This window comes from Alligator sinensis, unplaced genomic scaffold, assembly GCF_000455745.1.
Source record: "Alligator sinensis unplaced genomic scaffold, ASM45574v1 scaffold43_1, whole genome shotgun sequence".
NCBI classification, from domain to species: domain Eukaryota; kingdom Metazoa; phylum Chordata; order Crocodylia; family Alligatoridae; genus Alligator; species Alligator sinensis.
Window position 1 is genome coordinate 1,065,277 of NW_005842092.1, and position 6,715 is coordinate 1,071,991.

Here is a 6,715-nt window from a genome sequence, read left to right on the forward strand (position 1 = left end):
TCAATAATCAAAAAAAAAAAAACAAATAATAATGGCCACTAACCAATATGATCAAGCAAAGCAGCAGGTCAGCTTACATTCGCAGAGTTTGAGAAGCTGGGACTGCTCACCCAGCTTCTCTGTGGAGCTCTCGGAGGCACTTCTTCCCCTTCAGCTGTTGTCTCCCTTACTGCCATTCTGCCCAGGGTTTTATAGTCCTGCCTCTTCCAGTCAGCTGACTAACTGGCCAGGCTTTGCATTTTACCCCTTCCTCACCAGCACTCCATGCCCAGAAAGTTCTAGCTTTGAAGGGGTGGACCTGCTTTCTGATGACAGGGTGAAGACTCCCTGTTACACTCCCCTTCTCTAATTGAAGGGAATTGTTAGCTGGCAGATGTGCTGTGGGGGAAATGCAGACCACTCAGTTTCCTTCTGTCCTTATAGAACCAGGGCAGGACAGGCAGGAGACTGAACTATATACAAATTTATTCACATTAACTTTTCACAAGGAAAAGAAAAATGGATATAAACATATGTATAATTTATATATGATATCTAAACAAATAACATAAACAATACCCTCCGGGTAAATGCTATAAAACCTTATACCAGTGCTCCAGATACAGGTAAGTCATGGGTAAGTATCTGATCTGAACCAGATAAACCCCAAAATAAACATAGATAGCCAACAGATAAACTATAGATAAGTATAAGTGAACAATAAATAAGCCACAAATAAATACAAAAAAACCCAGGTGAAATAATAGCAAAAGGGGGTCCCAGCAGAGCCCTAGCACTAATTTACAAAAATAAGAGCTCACAAAATATAAGGCACAACATCATACCACTTACAGCGCAAGAGCCTTGAAGATTAACTTAATCCCAGTGGGAAACCCCAGTGCCCTAGGGCTTTTTCCCAAGCCCTTCAAGGAAGCTGGTAACTTCAGGGGGGCCCTCTTAGTGGGACCTCCTCTGTACCAAGCTGCTCTTTCACCTGCAGTGGGCTTTGGGGGGGTCACTGTCCCCTGGAACAGGGCTCCTCTATGCAGGGCTTCTGGGGCCTCTGACTCGGTCCTGTCTGCTGGCTCAGTAGCCCGAGCACTGTCTGGCTCTTTGGACTCAACTTTTTCCTATGAGTTGAAGGCCTGGGCCGCCCCATGCAGCACTGGGCTCGGTCTGCTTCCGGACCCTCCATGCGGCACCTCCTGCACTGAGCTCCCAGCCTTGTGCCGGAGGTTGGGGACCTGACCCACCCAAGTGCTTCAAAGGTCCTACTGTGTGCACCGGCCTGTGCACTGTGTCTCTGGCCTCATGCCAGAGGTTACGGACCTTAGCTGCCTCACGCAGCTCCCAGGGTCTGGACACCATGCGCTGTGTTGCACACCGAGAGCCTAGTCGCTGGAGCTGTTCGCTGTTCTCTGCTGATGGAAGTCTTCATGGGCACTTCTGGGCTGCTGCTGAGCAGCTCTCCTCAGCTCTTCTAAGCCCTGCTCTTCTCTGTCCCAGATGTGTCTCCATCGTGCTGGGCACACAGCTTCTTTTATACACTCCAGGGCTCCGCCCCTGAAGTCTTCCAGACCTGACAGTGTCGCAGTCTACCATCAGATCTGGGGGAGCTCCTCTCCCCCTCCCCTCAGGAAAGGGGTGTGACTTAACGCCTCTTGCTGCCTCCTGATTGGTGGATGGTCTCCACCAATCAAAATAGAAAAATCTCAAGCCTGGGACTCAACCCAAGCTCTGAAAGGCAACCCTGCTACACAAAAACAGTTGCCAACAACTCTGAGGTGAGTTAGATGTGAATAGAAAGTGTTGCTAGGATATTTAGTAAAACGCTCTTCAGTATTCTGGTCACGGTGACTATATCTATACCACCCCCTGATGAGCTGTGACCACAAATGAAAAATAAATCCCATTCATTTACTTCTGCTCTGTGAACACCCAAACCTGGAAATAATGCATTATAGATTGCTTTCAGTGCCCTGAGGGTGCGTCCCAGCACTGCTCTTGGGTTCTGTTTCATGGTGCTTAAACATTTATTACTCTTCCGACGCTTCTACTTTAAAAAATAAAAGAAACAAGCCCATTTTCTTCATGTTCAGGGTGCTCCACACTTGAACTTTGCCCATATTTCCCACACCCAACCTATCTCCTTTCATGCACCCAGATCCATTGTTTACATCTCCCTCAAACTTCTTACCATGTTATTCATTATTATATGTAATGTACATACAAATGGTGGTAATGCCTGGAGGATTCAACAGTACAACACAGTTCCTGCCCCAGAAGTTGATCTTGTTTTAAGGTGAGATGTAATAGGAGGATAGAAAAAAAGGGAAAAATATTAGGATAAGAGTACTTCAATGTGTAGCAGCAGACTAGGCACAAGCATAATTAGTACTGTTAGTGTTTTATTGTGTTAGTGGAAATAGAAGATGGTTAACATAAGTCTTACCTCACCATCTGCCCTGCAATTATATCCTGACTGCTCTTTTTTCGTTCCTTTGTTTGCTGTCCATTTGAAAAGTCTCACAGCTGTCCCTCTCTCGTTTCAAAATATTTTAAAATCCTTCACCTTTGTGATATGACATATCTGGATGAATGGATATGGCATTATCCATTCTGGGCTCGTCCTTTTTATTTTGTACCATATTTTAGCACCTTGTTCCTTCAAAGTAGGAAACTTTTAGTAGAGAGCACTACATTGTATATCTGTGTGTGTGTGTATTGTTTTAACTGTAAATTAGAAGATAGCATGTTTAAGTGTGAATGGCAATTATAAATTGAAGATAGAAAATGGTTTTCTAAGGAATTTTTAAGCACTGCAAGTATATAAGTACTTCATTAGGAGAGATTGGGAAGCCTAATGTACTGTTTAGTTTAACAACTATGGGACAGTCCCTTGTGGTTTTTGTTTTTTTTGGTTGTACAATCTCTTTAGAGTTACAGTTATCAGTTTACAGATCATGAAAGAGCCTGTTCTTTGAGTGTAAATGTATAACTCGCATGAAACAATGAGATTATATTTTTGTTAGCGTTAAATGGGATAGTATTTACACTAGGAATGAAGAATTATTACAGACAACTGAATTTCTTGAATGTTTGAAAGTGAATCAAGGCATCTTTAGGTTCAAACAGTTCTACATCCTCTTCCCCTCCTCCCAGCTCCCCTAATGTTAATGTCAACTTAGTTTTAAAGACCTGACTTTGGCAGCAAACTTAAATCCCTTCCTAATGAAAGCTTAAGAACAGAATAACAATAACAAATAACGAGACCAATAAGACTACAGGATGTTTTCTAATTTATACTAAAAAGACAAAGCTAGCAAATGTGAAGGGATAAATTCAGTTGTGCCATAGAGCGCAGTTTGAAAGGTCACGGTTTTCTGAGGAAGATCAATACCTGCTTATTAGAGGATTTATTATTAAGGATGAGAGAGAAATCTATTTTCAACCAAAACTTTTATAAGACTTGAACAAAAAATGCCCTAAAGAAAACAAAATAAACACCTATCTAAAACATACACTAGCCATAAAATCCAAAGTGGCTGGGGTAAATGAAAATACTTCACTTGGAAGATCTTCAGTTCATTCAAATTGTCATTGTTCCACTGATAAAATGAAGATAGGAGAGTTTACACATCTACTGAAAACTTTCCCTCTAACCATCAGGCTATAAACTACTTATGTTGAAGCAGGGCCACTGTGCAGCAAAGAATGAAAAAGATGGGGAATGAGAATAGGTAAGAAATAGCTTTAATCTATAGTCTAGTGGTTTGGGCAATCTGCTTAGAAGGGGGACTACTCCGTTCTGGTCTCTTCTGCCTACAATACTGAGGCATGTCACTTTGGACGTTCGCTATATGGAAGATAGGAATTGCCTAGGAAAGACAGTCTATCACTCACACCCATGCTTAAATTCAAATTCAAATAGCAAGAATAAAGACAGCACAAGTTGTGTGTTTAAGCATATGAACAAAAGGATTCAGGACAAGCTGGATGGAACGGAGCCATTAAAATCAAATTGACAAGAGCATTAAAGGAGAATTGGTGGGAGGGGGAAGAGGATGTAGAATTGTTTGAGCCTGAAGCTGCTTTGATTCATTTTCAAACCTTCATGAACCTTATATAACCTTTCTTCATTCCTGGTGTAAATACTCTCATTTAGCATTCCAGAGCATAACAAACAAGACTCTGTGGGATCTGGGCACCTGTTTCTTCAATACCTCCAATTAAGAGAGTTATACTCCAATTAGGAGACATCGCTGAGCACCTTCCCCTACCTCGGTGGCCGCCTCTGTCAGAGAGCGAACATTGATAAGGAGATCCAGCACAGGATCTGGTATGCAAGTGCCTCCTTTGGGAAATTGTTTATTAATTGAGATTAGTGTGCCTTTATTCATTGAGATCTCCAGAAAGACACAAAGATCCAGGTGTACAATGCAGTCGTCATTCCCAGTTTCCTCTGTGGATGTGAAATGTTATCATTTGACGAGCCCAGAGAGGTATCACCAATGATGCCTTCACATCAGATGGGAAGATTGCCACAGACACACCATCATCCTTGATGAAGCCAGTGTCACCAGCATTGAGTCTGTGATTCTCGAGCACCAACTTTGCTGGACAGGGCATTGTGTGCAGATGCCTGATTCTCAACTCCACAAACAAGTGGTCTACTCCCAGCTCAGTACCAGCCTGACATCTCACCAGAGGAAATGCTACAAGGACACATTGAAGGCATACCTCAAGAAAACAGATGCCAACATCAAGAACTAGGAGGAGCTGGCTGCCAACTGACTCCAATGGCACCGCAACCTTAACCAAGTGACAGTCTATTTTCATACAATCATACAATCATAGACAATTAGGGTTGAAAGGGACCTCAGGAGGTCACCTAGTTCAACTCCCTGCTAAGAACAGCCTCAGCTAGATCATCCCAGCCAAGGCTTTGTTGAGCTGGGCCTTAAAAACTTTCAAGGATGGAGACTCCACACACTCTCTGAGTGACCCGCTCCACTGCTTCACCACCCTCCTAGTGAGAGTTTTTCCTAATATCCAACCTAACCTTCCCTTGCTGCAACTTGAGACTTTTGCTCCTTGTTCTGTCATCTGCCACCACTGAGAACAGTCCAGCTCCATCCTCTTTGGAACCCCCTTCAGGTTGTTGAAGGCTGCTATTAAATCCCCCTTCAGTCTTCTCTTCTCCAGACTAAGTAAGTCCTGCTCCCTCAGCCTCTCCTCAGAAAGCAGTTTCCTTGCTCTCTGCTGGACTCTTTCCAACTAGTTTGAGGTAAACTGTCTTGCCCTTGAAGCAGAGAAGATCGGAGGAAGGAGAAGGAGAGAAATCCTAGTTTAAGGCTTACTATTGCCTGCAGACTGACCCGCAGCTTCTGTGCACTGTTCTGTGGCCCAAGGAACATACTCTTAAGTCAGAGGATCCCAACCCTGTGCTGTGACCCAGCACCAGGCTTCAACAGCTTTGCTGCCAGTCCACAGGAGGGTTGGCTGCTGGACAGGAAGCCGAGAAGTGACTGGCATATGGTGGACTGGCAGCCAACACTTTTCTACATTCAGTATAAAAAAGGGTTGGCTTCTGGTCCGCCGTATGCCGGTCATTTCTAGTCTGCAGTATGCTGGTCCACAGTTTGCCGGTCTGCCGTCACTTCTGGTCCGCAGCTTAAACATTGGGAACCACTGTCTTAAGTCACCTCAAGACCCATCAACGAGCTGTGGCAGAGAGCATCCTCCAATTGAGGGACTGCCAGCTGCTCCTTAGCCCAGCTGCCAACATTGCCTCCAAGTCCTCAGTCAAAGGAGCTAAACCCTGGAGAGCCCTAAGCGCGCTCCCACCCCCGTGCTGTAACAGCACAGACACAAAAGGGGGCAGGGAAGGAAGTGGATCCTTTTTAAACACTGGGTTTTTGGTGGTAGCCACATTGGTCTAAGGGCACAGGCCGGCCAGGGTCTTTGAGTAGATGTGATAGTTGTGTGTTGAAGCAGGTGAAGCGTAGTCCTATGCTTACCTGGCAAGGGCAACACCGTGAGCACTGAGGCAGCTTCCCTAGTCGCACCTGGGGCAGATGCCTCTCCTGGCACAGGGATGGTACCTGCCCAGGTCCTGTGTACAGCTGCTGGAGCAGGAAGGTCTTGGCTTTACGCCCACTTTATGGAAAGGGGAGACTCCTCCCCAGCAAGCAACGCTTTGGGCTTGGGCCTGCGCGTAGGACGCACGCCAAAGGGTTTGGAAACATCTGAAGCCCCAAAAAGGGGCAGAGGACACTTGCGGGCGCTAGGGCCACTTATGGTTCTGGAGGGACTCGTGCATTTAGAATTTAATTTGTCTTGCAACACGGGCAATGTCAAAAAAAGTGATCTATTTATTAGATCAACTCCTTTCCCCCTGCCCTGCCCTTATAACTTTCATATTTTGCCGAGGGAGGGGAGACGCTGCTGGCAGCCCGCGCTACCTTTCCTCAGCCCCCGCACCACGGCCTTTCCCGGGGCAGAGGCGGGGCGGCGGGGAGGGGCGGGGCCAATTTGTCTTGCAACACGGGCAATGTCAAAAAAAGTGATCTATTTATTAGATCAACTCCTTTCCCCCTGCCCTGCCCTTATAACTTTCATATTTTGCCGAGGGAGGGGAGACGCTGCTGGCAGCCCGCGCTACCTTTCCTCAGCCCCCGCACCACGGCCTTTCCCGGGGCAGAGGCGGGGCGGCGGGGAGGGGCGGGGCCCGCCT